This window comes from Xenopus laevis, chromosome 7S (genome assembly GCF_017654675.1).
Source record: "Xenopus laevis strain J_2021 chromosome 7S, Xenopus_laevis_v10.1, whole genome shotgun sequence".
NCBI lineage: Eukaryota > Metazoa > Chordata > Amphibia > Anura > Pipidae > Xenopus > Xenopus laevis.
Window position 1 is genome coordinate 96540185 of NC_054384.1, and position 21025 is coordinate 96561209.

Here is a 21025-nt window from a genome sequence, read left to right on the forward strand (position 1 = left end):
AATTGCGAATTTAAGTTACTGTCAACGCTATTTTCTCACACAACAACCACGCACAGTGCGCACACTCACGCAAACACCCGTCTCATTTGCGAAAAATTATTCACAATGCGAATTCGCAAAAACCGGAAAAGACGGGCAGAGCAGTGCAATATATTAGGAGTTCAGGAGAAAACATGGGCACAGAAAATGTTATGGGCAGGGAGATGGCATCCTCTTATTATTCTGCCGACACATTTTTTTTTCTTTACCTTCTGTATTTTGGGCTGATTGGAAATAAAAAATAAGGCAAAGGGACTTTGACACATACAGGGAGGCATTTTTGGTAGCACAGAAAAACTGCCCAAGTACTTGGAAAAGAGAGGCCATTTGCAACAACAGCTGCAGGGTTATTGAGAAAGCCTTTTAGAGTTTGTGCATAAAGAAACACATTGTATATAGAGTGACGTGTAGCCCAGAACACAAACCAAATAACTTATGTTTGTGCCAATTCCTAAACCACACAGACCTACAGGAGTCAATGATCTGCCCAAGACTCGGGTTGCTCTTTAGATCCGTACAGTGATTGATCCCGACAGGCACAGATGTAACTATGACAGAGACACAGACTGAAAATAAACAGAGCTGTAGCCCTTTGAGGACAGACTTTCATAATGGAAATAACGGCTACAAGAGCCCAGCACACTCTGTGTCTCAGAAGAATGCTACAGGGATAATAAACAGAACCAACAGTAGGATTCTGCAATTGAAAGGGCTCTCTCTCTTTTTTTTTTATTACAAAGTGGAACAGTATTAAGAGCTGAGAAAAGAATAATTGCACTCTCTGCACTACAAGAGCTTTATTTCTGTTAAAAAAAAAACACAAAACATTACAGCTTTTAAATTTACCAGGGGTCAGCTTTTTTTCTTATGTGGTAACTTGGCAACTTGTTAGACTACAGCTGTCAGTATCACGTCATAGCCGGTGATCCTATGGTAGAGCTTTAGTGCACGAGGAGCCGGAGTTGTTGCTATCCCAAGAATGATACCTGCTAGACTTCTTTATCTTAATGGTTTATTGTATTTCCAAAGTATAAGGTTCTTCTGAACACTCTGGCAATCAATGCTGTACTCCTAACCAAAACTCTCATCAATGCCCTGATACCTCTCACCTTTCTAAACACAATATGCCACAGTTTTACCTACCAACACAATCTTTTGCCTCCCTATTGGATAGTCAAATTGCCAGTTAGAAAATACAATGCTGTGATTCTGTCAACCAGTCTTCTGTATATTCTCCCAATATGTATATGCACAAATCAAATACATTTCCACTTTTTATTATATCTTTATTTGCATACTGCACTACCAATCTTACGCAGTGTTGTACAGGGATTATTTTTTTATGCACACAATCTCCATGCCCCGCAGAGCTTACAATCTAGTTTTGTCGCCCAAACCACCTGGCAACTAAATGATGCACAAGTAGCCACCAAGGGAGATAAACACGCAAAATCAGAGCCCCCCCAACATTCACCTTTATTTATTTAGTTACTTTTGGTCATAAACTATTTTACCACAATAAATCAAAACAGAGGTACAGTTCTTCTTTAACACCTGTTCTCCAGAATGCTTGGGACCTGGGTTTTCTAGATAAGGATACCTTAAACGTTAATTAAACACAATAGAATTGTTTGGCCTCCAATAGGGATTACCTATAGTTTAGCTGGGATCAGCTGTTTTATTATTACATGAAGAATAAATTAATATTTAAAAATGTCTATTATTTGATTAAAATGGTTTCTATGGGAAATGTCCCTCCCATAATTCAGAGCTTTCTGGATAAAGAGTTTCCTGATAAAAGATCCCATTCCTGTATTATAGTAAAAGGAAAGAGAATTTGTAGGGAGACTCTTCCTGGGGAGAGGGAACCTCTTTATATGGCAGTGAAGGTGACAACCTCATGGTACAAAGATGGCGAAAGGACTAAGCCTCTATGGGGGAAATTTACGAAAGGGCGAAGTGGCTAATGAAAAAAGATGTCATTACGGCACTTCACCGATTTACTAACGGTCGCTGGTGTAATTTCGCAAAGGAGATAGACTCTGGCGCAACTTCGCACTCTAACACCAGGCGAATTTTCGCTCTGGCAAAAGAGCGTTACTACGCAAATTCACTAAGTTTTTGATTTTACTGACCGTTACATCTATCGCCAGACTTGCCTTCGCCACCTCAGACCAGGCGAAGTGCAATAGAGTAAATAGGAGTTCCTCAAAAAAAGTTGAAAAGTCCCAAAAAACGCTGGTGTCTTTTCTTTTTTTACAGGGTGATAGGCTGAAAAAGACTGAAATTTTTTTTGGGGTACCCTCCTTCCCCCCTACATTTGATAACATATGGCACCTAAACTAAACTGTGGGCACATATGAAGGGCAATATAACACCTCTATATATAATTTAATTAAGGTTCCCAGGGCTTGTGTAGTGTAATGTATTTGCTGCAGCATATACGGCCATTGTACTTTAACTGCACGCCGTATTTTCGCCGGTTAGTGAATTTGCCCCTATGTGTCCCCTTGAGGTTCTTATGGTGTGAGGTTCACATGAATATCTATCAAGCTGTGCGTGGACTCTTCGCTTCCCTATCCCTTAATTTCATTAAATCTTACATAAAAGACTCTTTCTACGATGAAATGTTGCATTCCATTAGTGTTGACTAGCAAATGTTCCATGGAAGCAATGACATTATGTATATAAAAAAGTAACTTTTGCAGAGTCCATAAACACAAGTTCTGTAGCGATATTTCAGATGGGTTAGAGACTACAAGCACCAAGACTAATAAAGAAAGTAAACCCATTAAAAGCAAATTGTTCTATGAAGATAGGGTGCTAGACTTAGATACATCAGCTCTACTGGAATGATCTTTCTGGTGCAGCCCTACTTTTTAACATAAGCTTTGGGATCCAAGTAAAACCAGGCTTCCTTTAGCTCTTTAAGGCAATGACAGATGGGACATTTTGTTGCCCATAATTAATCTTGGGTACAAAACTTGTTAGCAACTTAAAATGAGAATCCCAATGTAAAAACCAAAGAAGGGCTCATGCCCCAGACCTACAGCTCGAGGTGGAGGCGTCCAACCAAAAGAGAAGAATGGCAGGCACTCACAGATCCCACAAACAGGCTTGTTAAAGAACTAACACTTAAACTTGTTAGCTCATCAGTTTTATAGAGACAGATGGGTCTTTAGGATTGAGGTTCATCACACAGAAGTAAAGTCTGGTTGATCTTACCATCAGAAGAATTCCTGTCTGATAAGGTTCCTTCCAGAGTTATCCTACAAGTTAAGCAACATTAGGGTGGCAGGTTAAGACTTCCTTAAGAGATCGCTAAATAATAGAGTAAGTTCTTATTTTATATTTTCCAATGAGAAATAAGAAACATAAATAAGCAATCATTAAGCAGCTACTTTCCGAGCAATCGAGCGTGGATGTTCTACCAGGCCCTTCACACTATACACCAAGAACTTCCAAGAAATTTTTGTACATCTAATAACAATAAACACTAGCAGGCTTTGTGTATTATTCCATATCAACCTCTATATAAACACATGTCAGAACTTTGATTTTCATATTTTCACATTTTATAAATTACATATTCCGCTGTATAATAAATGGGTGCATAAATTTAACATACAGATTTTCGTACAAAACAACCAATAAGAGGAAAAAATGACCTGCCCAAAAGAGCTTACAATCTTCTATAGGTCTTCTATAGGTGCAGAACCTCTTCTACTACTGTGTGCTGATTGATAGACTGGAATCATATAGACATAGGCCCTTACTACACACAAACAAATGGCTGATCTATGTTGTGGACTAAGAACATTGCAAAAGCCCAGCATGTGGCTACATATATATATATATATATATATATATATATATATATATATATATATATATATATATATATATATATATATATCCACAGTCAGAAATATCAACAATTTTTGTAAACACAACCAAAATTCATTAGGTATTCAGTGCTAGGACACACGATTTCAGGTTCTAACCATAGGTCCTGCTCAACAGAAGCTTTTCTGAGCAAGCCCCTCCCACCGTTTCAATTTTTATTCTGTAACCCCTGTTTGCTAAATTATGAAGACCTGTTTGTTAAAAATTATTGTAAGTGCCTTCGTAATACTCCATTTTGGCTTTTTGTAGTTGGATTAAAACAATAAAAGCCTTTTGCTATATGATAAGCAGCTTTTGCAAGATCTTAGAGCTTTAGGAGGATTCAGTATACACAACGTTTAATAGGATTTTTTGGTTAACAATAGCACAGTCAGCCTGTAACAGACCAAACACCGGCAGATTTAATATACTGATTTGGCCCTTTAAACTGATACAGCAGTTTACCTTCCCTCCGACAGGCCCACTTGAAAATCATCCATAGGTTGATTGGCAGGTTTGATTTTGCCGATTTTTTGCACGATCCCTGATATGATCACAAGCATTACAGCAAATATAATGTGATTGTTGGCCCGAGTTCCCACCTGGAGATGGGCATATCAGTGAAAGATCCGCTCCACTTGTGACTTCGTGAAATGAGCGGATCGTATAATGTATAGCCAGCTTAAAACCGCCAGTTGAGCCAGTGATCATTAAATAGAATTTCAGGGTAATAAACTGCATGGTAAATATAGTTTCAGCTCTTAATATTTTAGTTAGGAAAATCCATTGTTGAAATAAAATAACGACAACATAGAAAAGAATATACTGTACTAGTATAGAAAACGACTAATTAAAATGCGGGATATTTTCCTAGAGGGGATTGGACTTGTCTAGACTGTGGCCCAGCTGTCTGTACACAGCAGCTGGGTCTTTTTAAAACATTCAGGTCAGGTTCAGACCTTAAGTGTAATGTCACATGGAACACATTCTCTTCTAGTGAAGAAACTGCACCCTACCAACTGCTTCACACCCACTGACTTCAATGGGAGCTGATAGGAAGTGAAGGTACAGTATGAACATTTCCATCTCAAATACACTGGAGAGTGTTTTCTGGTAGAAAAGTGTTCGCAACTTGACTTCCACCAGAATCCCACTAAAGTCAGTAGGAGCTGAGAGGATGGTCACTGGCAGAAGCCTAAAAGAGGTAGTGAGGAAATCTGCTCAAAGATACTGTTGTATATCTGAGAGCAACGATATCCGGATCCTTTGCAGCAATGCCGTTTTCAAAAGGAGGTTAGCGGAAAGCATTTTTCAGTTTTTTTCATTACATACTCCACCTAGTGGCTGAATGCAGAATAGATTAATAAATAGTTATGGGATGGGTTGAGTTACACACATCAATAAATAACAGTACAAAGTACCTTTAAAATAAATATAAGACCAGTTTCCAAAGACAGAAATCATCTGATTAAATACTAAAACAAACTCCAGCAGTGTTTTTTCCTTAAAGCTACCCCCCAGACCATGATACCAGGGAATGCTAGGGGGACAGGGAAGCATTGGGGACAGTGGGGCACTCACTGATATTCAGGTTAATAAAAAAATTTTTGCTCCCAAAATAAAAAGGAGCCCTACAATTATTTCATGTAACTTCTAGCTACATTACTGAGTAGCACCTTCATGGATCATGGTCCAACAGTTGCCAGAGCCCCATGTTAGTATGGCATGCTCGCCTGGTGAACAAATGTAAAACAGGACTCCAGCCTATTGTTGTATGATGCTGACCCTTAGCACTTCTGGCGACCATTCTACTATAGACTGAAACAATTCTTACCTAAGGTGTATTTCTGTAACACTAGCTGAATGGATTACTCATTTTATATTGAGAGCTTACAGAGAGCAAAGTGCTCCAATAAAAATTGGGATGGAAATGTTACACCTGAGGAGTCTTGTACGGAGCAAGTGCAGTACACAAAGGGTAATTTCAAGTGCAATCGCCATGTTTCTTTCTATAATGCAACATTTTATTCCAGGCATGAAAGGGGGCATTTAGCCTGATGCCTCAATTATGATTGCACTTTGTTGCTAATTGGAAGCAATTGTGTTGACTATTTGAAGGCATAGTCCGCAGGTGGCTGCCCCGCGGATCCTGTGTGTGCAATATCAAAGGGGATGGTGGGGGATTTTTAGAGGAGTGAAGAGACCCAGTTGGAAATTTAACCCCACCAATGTCTCTCAAATTCTGCTATTAAAGGAGAAAGAAAATTAAAATCACTGGTCTTCTGAATTAAGAAATCCAGTTGGATGACTGGTGTAACATCTTCAAGGAAAAAACACAGCAAGTCCAGTTGATTTGAGTTATTTTTTCAGATATACCATGACCTGGATGAATGCGAATCTTCACAAACAGGTGGTGCCAAATGTTAAGCACCCCCCTAGTGATCATAATCAAATTATCGGATACTCTGGGCCAGTTATTCTGTTAGCAGAAACTGCGGCAGCCTGTGTTATTTCTGTAGTAGATTGTTTGTTTGATCTTCCTTCCTCCTTTGTGTTTTCTCCTCTGGACTGGCTTAGCCGAAGTAGCATAAAAAAAGCTGGCTTTTCGCACTTAAGCTTGGCTTTTACTCTACTGTTTATGTGCCTGCCTTGACCAGAAGGAATAGAAGACAGAAAAAGCCGAAGAATATGGCAGCGATTATCTCCTACAGAAATACCCCAGGCAGCTGCCGTTTTTAGAAAACATTAGCACAGGCCCAGTGTATCACGTAAGCCATAACATTTTAGCACCCACCAGTGATTTTGACTTAAGTTCTCCTTTAATGATAGATATAACCTCACTTACTGCAATAACGTGTAACAAAGCCAAGATGGGGATCATCTATGGACATATCTGACTTATTATCGGTTTAGTTCTGCTAAACCTAAGGGCTTGTGCAGTTCGTTTAGTGCATTAAATAAAGCAATTCTAGCCAGATTTATTTTTAGGTTTAAGGCAATTCCTTGAGTAATTAACATTGGTGTCCAATGCACAGATTCCAACTTGTGATTGAATGTTACTGGCAGAACTCCTAAGGGGGCTTCCGCCTGCTGCAAGGAAATAATGGTACAGTATGGCGCTCCACAGCCCAGAAAAAGAAAAAGCACCAAGTTTAACCTCAATATCATTATCTTCATTGTGTAGCAAACCATTCATAGACACAATTAAGACATGCTGAGAAAAACTGCTTGTTTTACGATGAGTGACATAAGAGCCAGCTTCTCGTTATTGCATTAACATAATGATTCAATAGTTAAGACTGTTCTGTGTTACACAGAAATACTGTATTGTAGTATTAAACAAACCAATAACAGAGACTTTTCTTTTACATTAAACCAATAAATAGATTTAAAAAAAAAAAAATTCTAATGTAGTGTAACACCTACACCAATCGCCTTGTTAAGTATATTCATTTAGAACCAATATCCACCATAGAGGAGACCATTATTATAATTAAACCAGATAGAGTACCTAGATAATCTACGTATTAAAACACAAAAGTTCTCCCCAAGGAATCCTTCAAACTTCAAAGTGTTTAAAAAAATGGAGGTCTTATTTGAGATGCCCAGTAATATATTGGCTACAGAAAATATATGTACTGGTAAGAACAAAGGGAAATATCCTTGCCCTTTCTGCTTAGGAAATATAGGGAAGCACTAGATCTGACCTGGGGAAGATAAAACAGCCCACTGGCAATGGGTGGCTTGGATGTAACAGGGAGAGGCACAAATGTGAAGGAGTCACCCAGCCAAGATTCAAAGCATTAACCTGTTTCCATTGAGAAAGACTAGCATGTCTACATTTTCTGCAGCCAGCGCAGAACGCTTTCTATAAACTGCCAAACCAGCATCAGTAAATAGCCAGTTTGTGGGCGCTGAGGTTGCTGGAATGGCCAACAGTTTCCGGGCTGCCCGAGCCAAAAGAGGGTACTGTGTATGATGCATTTTCCACCAATGCAACGGATCCTGGCATAAGGAAGAAGCCTCGCTTGTCTGAAAGCTGCTAATCTCTTGTTCTGCTTGTTGGATGACTGTGCTCACCGAAGAGTTCCGTACACTGCACAAGTCTCCTAAAAGGAATTCAATACCCGAGTCTTGCTTGGGTCTTTTAATAGGTGGTTTAGAATTCAAAGGCTCAGGAGTAACACATGTAGGCTCAGTGTTCTGCAACTTAGCTAAATTGGATGCTTCAAGCTTCAGTAAGTGAAGAGTTTCCACCCGGTCTGGCTGGCTGAGGAAATCAAGGCCACGAAAGCGAGGATCCAAGGCACATGCCAAGTTAAGAACCTTATTGACCTCATGGTCTGAGTACTTAAAGCTCAAATCCTCATGTATGGCCTTTTTAATAGTCTTAGAAAAATCAGAGTCCCACTCATTAGGTGCTAAATGTTTGTATAATAAGCAGGTAATAACAGGCTTCACCAGTGATAATCCAGCAAATTGATCTTTGGTAAATGTTGAGGTAGCTATTGCTAAGGGTTTGAGGATGTCTACTGCATCTTGAAGGATTGACCAATCATCCTGCTGTAGAACAATGTCCCTTTCACTCATTGTTTCAGTTAAGATTTTGAAATATGTGGAATGGTCCACTATGCTCTGCAACAATGTGTAGATACTGTACCAATTAGTTCCATCCCGCAGGAACATTTTTAAGTGCACCTTTAACACAGGTCCATGTGTTGCCATCTCCTCGATTTTAATCGGGGAGGAACAGACAAATGCTATGAGTTTCCTAATTCGATCCCAAGTGCTTTGTATCGTGTGATGCTGAAGAACAGTCTCAATGCAGCTTCTTAAAACTTGCCCAACACATGGCAGAGATTTCCAGCCAACACGTGAAACTGCTAACTTCACAGAAGAACTGTTGAGGCCCACTGCATAGAAAGTGTTATCGCCAATCCCCCACTCTTCTGCAACATCCAACAGGACCGAAGTCAAGCTGCCCTCCGAAAGGTCTTCTGCAACAGCCCTGCTCGACAGCATCAAGTTCCGGGATTCAAATCCATCATCAACATAATGAATGGTGAGGGTAAGGTAGGACAAAGCGCCACTGTGTTTCCACAAATCCAGGCTGATGGAACAGTCTTGAAGGTTTTTCACCAGTTCAACCACTTTGACCTTCACTTGAATGTACATTTCCTGTAAGATGGTATGGCCCAAAAAAGAGATGGCTGGCAGTTTATAATTGGGGTCCAGTACTGCCAGCATTTGAATAAAACCTTCCCTCTCAATGATTTCAACAGGCATTAGGTCACGGACAATAAAATCTGCCACTGCTCTAGTTGTTCTCCCCACTGTTGGAGTTACAATTGCCCTGGAAGCCAATTCACAAGGCAAAACTGAGTCACAGTGTTTCTGTGGGTCTACAACAGCTCCTTGTGTCCCAACTAAATCATTGTACTGCGGCCGGTGCTTGTATATTAAGTGTTGCCTCAAATTGGTAGTATTACCACTGTAAGAGAGCCGCACGCCACATAGCTTGCAAATTATCTTTGTTTTATCAATAATGCGGCCATAGGCGTCCCCCTGAAAGCCAAAAAAGGTCCAGTAGCGGCTCTGTGCGCGACCAAGGCTTACAAGATTCTGAGTTCCCTCCAGCAGAGGGTAGACAGTGGATGTATGCCCAATATTGTTCAGTGGGTAGCTTGTCTTGTGCGTCTGCATCATGGGTGTGACCATATCATTACACAAGTACTGACTTTGAGATGATACATGATTTGGCATTGAGTCTACCGGTTTCAGTTGCAAGTCCAGGAACAGCTTCATTAGAAGTTCTTTTTCTCCAAACCCATCAAGTGCTCACCTGAAGAACAAGATTTGAGGACAAAGTCAAAGAAAATGCTCATGTCATCTTTTACAACACATTTACCAAAATATTTTCTTATGTTTGGTCCAGCTTCATGACCACTGATGACACAAGACCAAATTTCCTGGTCAAATAGACCACAACCTATCATTTATTTGGGAGCAATTTTCAACACCTTAATTTTCCCTGCTTTAATCCAAAACCTTGGCTAGTGAGAATGATATTACATTGGAAGGGCTTGGGTGGTGGCAAAAAGTGTGTTTCAACCAGGCTGAGAGAAATGCAGCTTGTGGAATATTAATTTTAATAATTTAATAATAAATGGAAATGTAATATAGGGTTCCTCATACTGAAGTAGGAAACTTTCTAAATACAATCACTTAAAAATTCTGCATTGTGAAATAATCAAGCTTATATTCACTATCCCTCTCTAGGCATCTGTTTCTCTTGATTCTGTCTTCTTGCAGGAGTTGGGTGTCAGATAAATGATTCAATATATCTTATAGGGGGGGTCCTTTTCCTAGCAGATGTATTAGAGCTCACTCAAATAACTGATTCCAGTACAAACAAAATCTAACAAAATAACTGCCTTTTGCACAAATGTAGAGAGACATGATGTCTGGTGATTTTAATAGTGAGCTCTAATACATTTCTAGGCAACGGAGCCCTCCTATGAGATTTATTGGATCAATCATCTGACACCCAACTCCTGAATGAAGAGGATGAGAAGAAACCGATGCTGAGAGAGGAATAGTGAAGATAAACTTGATTATTTCAGAAACGGTACATAATTTTAAACTGGTTGTTTTTAGAAAGTTTTTTATTTCAGTATGATGAAGCTCAGTATGATGAAGCTTATAATAAATTTTCATTTTCGCGATAGTTCCCCTTTAAGCTGGGGCATTAATAGCTTCTTGGCAGTGAGGGGAATATTTCTATTAGTCATATACGACGAGAAAACAGAAGCCAATATTCACCAAAAATTCTCCATGGTAACAAGGATACTAATGTACATTTTAATTTACCCAGTTTGAGTCCTAGCGTCCCTGCATACTCCTCTCCAAACCAGCAGTTCAGTGCCCGTGGGGATTACTTGACTGGCACGGTAATAAATTTTCCCGTGATACTTAAACACTGTCAGGTTGTGCTCTTCCTCTGTTGATGCACATGCCACGTACCTTTAGGGGAGAAAAAAACACTTCAAAAATCAGAGCTAGAGAAAATGGCACAATAATAAGGAACACATCTCTGCAGGGAGAGGAATAATGTGTTCTTGAAAAAGCAAATGTAAGCAGAACAGATGGAATATAGTACTGGGGTTTACTATAGCATCCTGTTCTAACATGGCTGTTAAAGGAGAACTAAAGCTTAACTTAAGAAGTAGCTAGAAATGTTGTACATTATGTTTGGCCCTTTAGCAGTAAAGATCTGTGTCACCAAAGATGCCCCAGTAGCTCCCCATGTTCTGTTCTGCTGATTCACTGCACATGCTCTGTGCTGCTGTCACTTACTGAGCTTACGGACCCACTCACAATATACAGTACACATAGAATAGAAACACAGAAACCAATGCAATTAGCATCAGAATTTAATAATCAGTCCTGTAGCATCAGTTTGTATTACAGGCCAAACTCATTTTCTGATGGATAATTTGTGACAACCCCTAAACTTAGGTTCTCAACAGATGCTCAGAGCCCACTGAGCATGTGAGTGTCACAGACACTTTCCAAGATGGTGACCCCCTGTGATAAGTTTGAAGTCCTGGATCATTGCTGCTATTGACAAGCTGAAACTTTAGGCTGGTGCAGTAAATTCATTATATAAAATATGTCATTTTTGGCCATATAAATTTTTTCATGTTTAGTTCTCCTTTAAAGGAGTCTCCATAAGTATTCCATAATTCAGAAACTACAAGCATTTTCCAAAACAGGCCTATCAGTCCCACTTACCGTATATACTTGAGTATAAGCCGTCCCGAGTATAAGCCGAGGTACCTAATTTTACCTCCAAAAACTGGGAAAGCTTATTGACTCAAGTATAAGCCTAGGGTGAGAAATGCAGCAGCTTCTGGTAAGTGGAGGTGCCAGCGTCTCGTTCTTGGACGCCGGCGACCGTTTTTGCGATTGACCGGAGTATAAGCCGAGGTAGAGTTTTTCAGCATATTTTGGGTCTGAAAAACTCGGCTTATACTTGACTATATACGGTATTTGTTTCATTGTATTTCTAGTGACTCTTGTTTATCCAAATATGCCATGCTGCTTAAAGGAACAGTAACACCAAAAGATTTAAGTGGTTTAAAGAAATGACAATATAATGTGCTGTTGCCCTGCAATGGTAAATTGTGTGTGTTTGCTTTAGAAACCCAACTATTGTTTATATAAACAAGCTGCTTTGTAGCCATGGGGGCAGACATTCAAACACAGGATACACAGTAGATAACAGATACGTTCTGAGAATCCCATTGTATACTACAGAGCTTATCTGTTATCTGCTGTGTATCCTGTGCCTTTTCTCCTTTTTTCAGCTTTGTATGGCTGCCCCCATGGCTACACAGCAGCTTGTTATATAAACTATAGTAGAGTTTCTGAAGGAAACACAAGAGCTGTACCAGTGCAGAGCAACTGTACAATATATTTTCATTAATTTAAAACACTTTCATTTGTTGGTGTTACTGTTCCTTTAAGTTGGTTATACACATAAAGATCAAAAAACAAGCACATCTTGTCCAAGGGAGATCATATTTGGAGCAACATGCAGAGCTAGCAGCTGCAGCTAACATTTTCATTGCAATGTGGTTTCAAATCCATGGGGAGATACCGGACTACACTGAATTTTTAAGGAAATTAGAGAGTTGTTTAATTACGTTTATTAAAATATCCTTGTTTGTGATTGGCAGGGCACAGCGCAAAAGGTGGGTTTCTTATTAATACAGCTGTACCTGCATTTAGGAGTAGACTGGGGCAGCATGTGGATGTCTTCTAGTTTACCAGTCATTCAGACACACAAGCTGGGGTTAGTCAATGGGCGCAAGGAGCAATGGAGCCCTGTACTTACCCATGCGTGTATTTTCTTCATAGGCATATCAGGGACTTTTTTTTTTTACCAGACCCTTCAAATACAGAGACATTGATGTTGCTTTCCAAGACAAATATTTATTTGTGGCAGAAGTGATTGCACACAAGACCACTTCCGATTTAGTAATGATCAAGTGTATAGTTAAATAGGATTTCTAGTTAGGCAGAAAAGGTGAGTTGATATGTGACCAGGACCGATGTTGCTCTCCTGTCATACCCAGGTGGCTGGTTATACCTTGAAAAAATACCAACTACCATACGAACAAGGTGAAATCCAGGGGTGTCCCTGGTTGCGACAGTTTTAAGACCCCATAGTATGATGAAGAGCAGTAATCCCCTTCTCCAACAAGTAACTCATGAGCAACATGTTGCTCTCCAACCCCTTGGATGTTGCTTCCAGTGGCCTCAAAGCAGGTGCCGATTTTTGAATTCCATTGACTGTAATATAAGCTGATGCTACAGGGCTGATTATTAAATTCTGATGCTAATTTCACTGGTTTCTGTGCTGCCATGTAATAATTATCTGTATTAATTACTAATCAGCCTTATATTGTGACATATCTATTCTATGTGTACTGTATATTGTGAGTGGGCCCCTAAGCTCAGTAAGTGACAGCAGCACAGAGCATGTGCAGTGAATCAGCAGAAAAGAAGATGGGGGAGCTACTGGGGCATCTTTGGAGACACAGATCTTCCTGCTAAAGGGCTGTGGTTGCCTTGGGCTGGTACAGAAGCCCAAAACATTATGTACAACATTTCTAGCCTACTTCTTTAGTTAAGCTTGAGTTCTCCTTTAAGAATGAGTTACAGGGGACACTTATGGCCTTGAATACTAGATGGAGTGTTTCCACTCAATGAGAAACTCCAAAGTCTTACAACTTTTGCTCAGTTTATTTTGAGAACTCCAACTCGTTCCTGCTTTTCTGAACTCTGGAACTAACACAATATGTGGAGTTTCTGTTTCAATGGCAAACCGAAATAGCATCATGACCTGTTTTGTGAAATAGGCTTCCTTGCTGCTACAACGGCCATTGCATTGGTCACAGTCCATACCTTTATCTGAGATAAAAAAGTGTCTACATATACCAAATATACTGACAGCTCTGATACTTGGCGAGTTGGATATAATCTGGAACCACTGGAATGGGTAAAGTCCACTAGGAGTGGGTATGTGCGGGGTGGAGACTATTTTACCTTGATAACACTATTCTTAGCCTTCACGATAAATTCCAGAATAGTCAAACATTTCCCATTAAATGTTACAATAAATTTTTTATTAAGAATTTTCAAATTAAATGTTAACATAGGGGGTTTGAAGGTATAAAAAGGGTTGTTTAAAAAATAAGCTAAATAAGGGTACAAATCATTATCATTTGTCCGAACATCATCTATTTTGAACAAGAGATTATTACCCTCCTGTCCTGCATATTTTAGCAGAAGTGCAGGCTCTGAAAGGTAGTTAGGCGAGCCGGACATATAGACAACAAATAGATGAGGCTACTAGTATAAACTAGTATAAACTCAAATCACTTTCAGAGCAATGGGCTCACCAGAGTGATAAATGTAAGAGTGATAAATGATATACATTAAAGGGCATGTAAAGGCAAAAAAAATAAAATCTAATTTTTACTTTCTTTAATGAAAAAGAAACCTATCTCCAATATACTTTAATTAAAAAATGTAGAAACCTGACAGTATGCAGTGAAATTCTCCCTTCATTTACTGCTGTGGATAGGAATTCTCAGACAGTCCCTAACTGCTGAGCAGGGAAACAATCATACTTATGAACAGCAGGGGGAACCCCCGCCTTACTTCCCAGCCATGCAGAACTCCAGCAGCTTTGTTTATGACGATCCCTAAGCAGCCCAGACCACACTGAGCATGTGCACAGTCTTAGTCTTGCAAAGATGTTTAACAAAGTTACAAGATGGTGACCCACTGTAGCCAACTTTGAAAGCATAAATTATTTGTTTGATTAGGCTTGTGGTGCAGTAAGTTCATGTTTATGTTAAGTATACAAAATACAGCATTTCTAGCCTTATTCTATTTTAGACTTTACATGCCCTTTAAAAGAACAGCAAGGAGCATTTGAATCCTGTGAAAAGTGTAAACAGTAATACAGATATGGGACCTGTTATCCAGAATGCTGGGGACCTGGGGTTTTCCGGATAACGGATCTTTCCATAATTTGGGTCTTCATGACTAAGGTCTAATAGAAATTCATTTAAACAGTAAATAAACCCAATAGGCTGGTTTTGCTTCCAATAAGGATTAATTATATCTGAGTTGGGATCAAGTACAAGCTACTGTTTTATTATTACAGAGAAAAAGGAAATCATTTTTAAACATTTGGATTATTTGGATAAAATGGAGTCTATGGGAGACAGCCATTCCGTAATTCGGAGCTTTCTGGATTTCAGGTTTCCGGATAAGGGATCCTATACCTGTACATACAATAACACGATCAAATACAAACAGAGAAGACTAATGTCAAAAGTTTAATTGAAATGACATAACAGTCTTACTGGTCCATAGGTGATGGAACCTGTTGGCAGGACGGGCAGGTGAAGGTGATGAGATATGGAAAGTTCCATGAGCTATAGATGACCATGAGACTGATGTCTATGAGACAAGGAACTTGAGAGACCTTTTAGTGACAAAATAATAAGACAGCAGTCATCAACGATGAGAAAGCACTGTTTATTGACCATACCATCAATATTGAAAAACAATCCCCCAATGATTTTTATTACAAAATCCTGGTTATCCTTTTTCATTCTTTATAATGAGTAATTTGGCACAAATTCAAAAAGGTGTGGTATTTCCATACATTACTATCCCACTTCTTATAGCAGAAATGACCTTACACCAGAGAAGTGACATTGAGGAAATGATTTATTTCTTGACATCTTTTACTAGCCTAGACATGAATATTTTTTCATGCATTGTGTGCTTTCCATCCACCATCATGCACACTCTTTATTATAAACAGTTAAAGGAGAGCTAAACCCTAAAAATACCATATTTTATATACTGAACTTATTGCAACAGCCTAAAGTTTCAGCTTGTCAATAGCAGCAATGATCCAGGACTTCAAACTTGTCACAGGGGGTCACCATCTTGGAAAGTGTCTGTGACACTCACATGCTCAGTGGGCTCTGAGCAGCTGTTGAGAAGCTAAGCTTAGGGCTCGTCACTAATTATCCAGCAGAAAATGAGCTTCCCCTGTAATATAAGCTGATGCTACAGGGCTGATTATTAAATTCTGATGCTAATTGCACTGGTTTCTGTGCTGCATGTAGTAATTATCTGTTTTAATTACTAATCAGCCTTATATTGTGACATTTATATTCTATGTGTACTGTATATTGTGAGGGGGTCCCTTATGGCTCACTTTGCTTTTGAGTTTTCAGGAAACAATCACCTTTTCAGTCACCAGCGTAGTGGTACTTATATTGCCTTGTTCGTCTTTAAACCCCCATGTCGGTAAGTGTTAAATATTAGAACAGAGGGGAAAGTCGAGTATTAAGAAAGGGGGGGTGAAAATTTCCTTTTCTCATACACAGAAAATCGGAAAAGCAAGAAAATGCACGGATACATATTAGCTCAGAGTCCTATGAAATAACCTACCTCATCCAACTGGATTTGGAGTCATCGCTGGCATCAATATAAAAATAAGATCCGTTGTCTCTCACCTGGAACAAGCATACAAACAATTCAGTTGGTTTCTTCACAGCTGAGGGCAGGCAATCATCTGCAAGTGTCTATTATGTGATTTGTTTATGTCAGGGCTTTCTGCAGCCAATGGGCAGATAGATGTAGCTCTCCAACATATTTGTATGGCCCCCTAGCATGTTCCGAAGACCATTGTTTTATAATTATCCAGTACATCCAACAAGTTAAATATTGGAATTCTGCCCCACAGAATGGATAAATCTTGGAAAGAATTGGCCTTTTTTGTATTAAAGGAAAACTATACCCCCCAAAATGAACACTTAAGCAACAGATAGTTTATATCATATTAAGTGGCATAAGAATCTTATCAAACTGGTATATATATATATATATATATATATATATATATATATATATATATATATATATATATATATATATATATATATATATATATATATAAATATAACATCTCATTAATTGCAAGATACTGCAGAAGTTCATGGCCTTACGCGTTTCGGGAAAAAAATCCCTTAATCATAGGCTATGATTAAGGGATTTTGTTCCCGAAACGCGTAAGGCCATGAAATTCTGCAGTATCCTGCAATAAATACCTGTCTTTTAACGGAGTGCCGTCCTTTCGTTTGACTACTAGAAAAGTATATTATTATATAAATGGTTTATTTACATGAAGCAGGGTTTTTCATATGAGCTGTTTTATGCAGTATCTTTCTATAGAGACCTACATTTTGGGGGGGGTATAGTTTTCCTTTAAGATGCATCTCAGTGACAGACTAAATAAAAAGCAACGATGGAATATAATGAAATGGATCAGGCACACAGCCAGATAAAAGCTGCCAATCATTTCTGGCTCATTCACATGTATATGCATTTATGTAAAGCAAGTAACAGAGTAGGTGGCACTGCAGAAAAGAATATATCATATTTAAATATTAAGATTTTTTTTTTAACTTAAAACATAGATATATAATTTTGTGTCACAATATTGGGGTGCAAAATGCAGAGTTTGCAGTTTAGTGATCACAAAGACAGTCGTCCTTTTGGGGTCTATGAAGATTTGGAGAAGGAAGCAGTGTGTACTGCACAACATAAACATCTTATGAACAATGAACAGGCTGTTCAAAACATTGGTTGAGAGTTGGAGTTCTGCTTCAGTTCTTTTCACAACATAAAGTTACACTATGAAACATGTGCACAGATATATTGTATAGGTTCCATAACATGAAGCCAGTCATTTTAAGGTCTTTTTTTTTTAATGCGCTGATTAGAACAATACGTTATGTGGCAGGTTCAGTACATTAAACATGAAGTTTGCTCTGCATTTATACTGACTGTATAGTATACTATACTATACTTTATGTTACTGGGCATTACTGTATATATGAAGCTGAAGAAATATTGCTGGTTGTCCTACTGTTTGTACAGGTATGGGATCCATTATCCGATAACCCGTTACCCAGAAAGCTCCAAATTAAGGAATGGCTGTCTCCCATAGACTCCATTTTATACAAATAATCCAAATTTTTTAAAATTATTCCTTTTTCTCTGTAATAAAACAGTAGCTTGTACTTGATCCCAACTAACATATAATTTATCCTTATTGGAAGCAAAACAAACCTATTGGGTTTATTTAATGTTTAAAGGGCTTTCTAGTATACTTAAAGGGCGTGTAAAGGCAAAAATAAAATCCCACTTTTACTTTCTTTAATGAAAAAAAAACCTATCTCCAATATACTTCAATTAAAAAATGTGTACCGTTTTTATAACAAACCTGACGGTATGCAGTGAAATTCTCCCTTCATTTACTGCTGTGGATAGGAATTGTCAGATGGTCCCTAACTGCTAAGCAGAGAAACAATCATACTTATGAACAGCAGGGGGAGCCCCCGCCTTACTTCCCAGCCATGCAGAACTCATGCAGCTTTGTTTATGACGATCCCTAAGCAGCCCAGACCACACTGAGCATGTGCACAGTCTTAGTCTTGCAAAGATGTTTAACAAAGTTACAAGATGGTGACCCCCTGTAGCCAACTTTGAAAGCATAAATTATTTGTTTGATTAGGCTTGTGGTGCAGTAACTTCATGTTTATATTTAGTATACGAAATACAGCATTTCTGTCCTTATTCTATTTTAGACTTTACATGCCCTTTAAGGTATGAAAATCCAAATTACAGAAAGATCAGTTATCCAGAAAACCAGGTCCAGAGCATTCTGGATAACAGATCCCATACCTGTACAACATATTTAAACACAAAAAAGATGAAGACTGCTTTGCCTCGCCATGGACTCTTGAAAGATTAGTCACATCCCATTCAATACATTACCTTCATTCAATAGTAGCATTGAGGATCAGGAAAGAATGTAAAACTGTGGCAAATTCTTTGCAGTGTTCTTGTAAATGGGTATCTGGATAATAAATAGAATAGCTGTTTATTTTCCACTCTCCCTTTTTGTTAAAGTAGACGATTATTCTTACCGCACAAGAGTATACAGTACAGTTGCTCCTCTCCCTGATGATATCCCCTTCATATGGGCCGAAAATACATCCACGAGGAATAACCGGAATAGTGCACCAAACCCCAAAACCCCCCTGAGGTCTTCCCTTGACAACCAGCCCTTCAGGCAAAGAAAGAAGTGTGCGGGAAGGTACATTTTCTGGAATGGGGGGTGTCTAGGATAAATGTCGGGGCTCCATGTGTTGGGCAGGAATCTCAGAAGTATAAACGGCAATCCTCACAAACTGTGAGACGCAGAAAGAAAAGCAAAGTATTAATACTTTGAACTCGTCAAACTAGTGGCATCTGCTACATGGTTTGTCTACCCACTGTCTTGAATTGTAACCGGAAGCAGCAGAGACTGACAGTTCCACCACAGATGTATGGCAGCTCTGAGTATTTGTTGCTGGGGAGTGTGGCTGCATTTACAGTGCAACCAATTCTCTATGTCAAGCACTATTCTGTTTATTCTGAGTACGGGAAAAAATAAAAACTGTGCATACTGGATAACCCCACAGTCACAGTGCTGCACAGCACACTTATTTTACTGCAGGTCATCAGCAAAATACCAATTAGCTAGCTCACATCTAAGCCTGTGCATGTCTAGCTAAACTATAGGCAGGCTACAATTCTAAAAATGGCTTTCCATGGGCTGTTAAAAGCTGCCAACTTGGTCCCTTCAGACCAAATAGGCAACATATTGGCTCATGTATCAGGTCCACTAATGGGGACGGGGATATCTGGGCAAAAATTGGCAGATATCAATCACATAGGTATGAAAATCCAGTCAAACGAGGAGGCTGCTTGTGAGTTTTATGATGTGACTGCGTAGGCCCCATTGGATTATCTGGGCCAACAATCAGATCAGTCTGATTTGGCCCAGAATGTATGTGGCCAAACTGTGCCCAGATTTAGTAGTTTGGCAGCTTCATCAAACAAGCAGAGGTAAGATGTTACACCATTTTTTCCCCAGGCCCCTGATAAAATGGGGATTCTACTTTATTTAGCTTTTTGTTCACCAGCTCTCCTGTTTGGAATTTCAACAGCTGGTTGCAGTTTACCTTAGCAATCAGGCACTAGTTTAAATGAGAGACTGGAATTTGCATAGGAGAGGGAAAGGAGAATAATAAAAAGTAACAATAATATTAGAACTGTAAACTCACAAAGCAGTAGTTTTTGGCTGTTGGGGTCAGTGACCACCCATCCGAAAGCTGGAAAGATAAGGAAGTTTAAAGGAGAAGGAAAGGCTTGGTGCACTTTGGGGTGCCAAATGTTAGGCACCTCCAAGTGATAGTGTTTACTTACCTGAAACCCAGCTCCTATCAGCAGAAAACTGCACCGGCCCGGGGTTATTCAAGTGAGCACCACGGAGCGATCCTCGCATCTGCGGGAAGATGGAGGAAGACGGAAGAAGATCCCTCCGTGGTGCTCGCTTGAATAACCCCAGGCCGGTGCAGTTTTCTGCTGATAGGAGCACCTGCCCGGGTTTCATGTAAGTAAATACATTCACTTGGGGGTGCCTAACATTTGGCACCCCAAAGTGCACTAAGCCTTTCCTTCTCCTTTAAACTTCTTCATCTTTCCAGCTTTCGGATGGGTGGTCACTCACCCCAACAGCCAAAAACTACTGCTTTGTTTGTTAACAGTTATATTATTATTGTTGTTGCTTTTTATTATTCTCCTTTCCCTCTCCTATTCAATTTCCAGTCTCTCATTTAAATCAGTGCGTGGTTGCTAAGGTAAACTGCAACCAGCTGTTGAAATTCCAAACAGGAGAGCTGGTGAACAAAAAGCTAAATAAAGTAGAATCCCCATTTTATCAGGGGCCTGGGAAAAAATGGTGTAACATCTGGGAAAAAGAAATATCAAGGAAATGTATTATGTATTATATATTGATGGTGAGACCCAAAAAATGTTGTAAAATAAGCAGTCCTGTATATCTACAAGCAGGAACAATGCAAGCAGTGCTGTCCAGTGACAGTGCAAGCAA

The 21025-nt window shown here is 39.2% G+C and overlaps 1 pseudogene; it reads right to left on the minus strand.

Annotated features, from left to right (window-relative positions):
* Positions 1 to 7075: 7075 nt before the first annotated feature.
* LOC108697261 lies at positions 7076 to 19636 on the minus strand (annotated as a pseudogene).
* Between the last annotated feature and the right edge of the window lie 1389 nt (positions 19637 to 21025).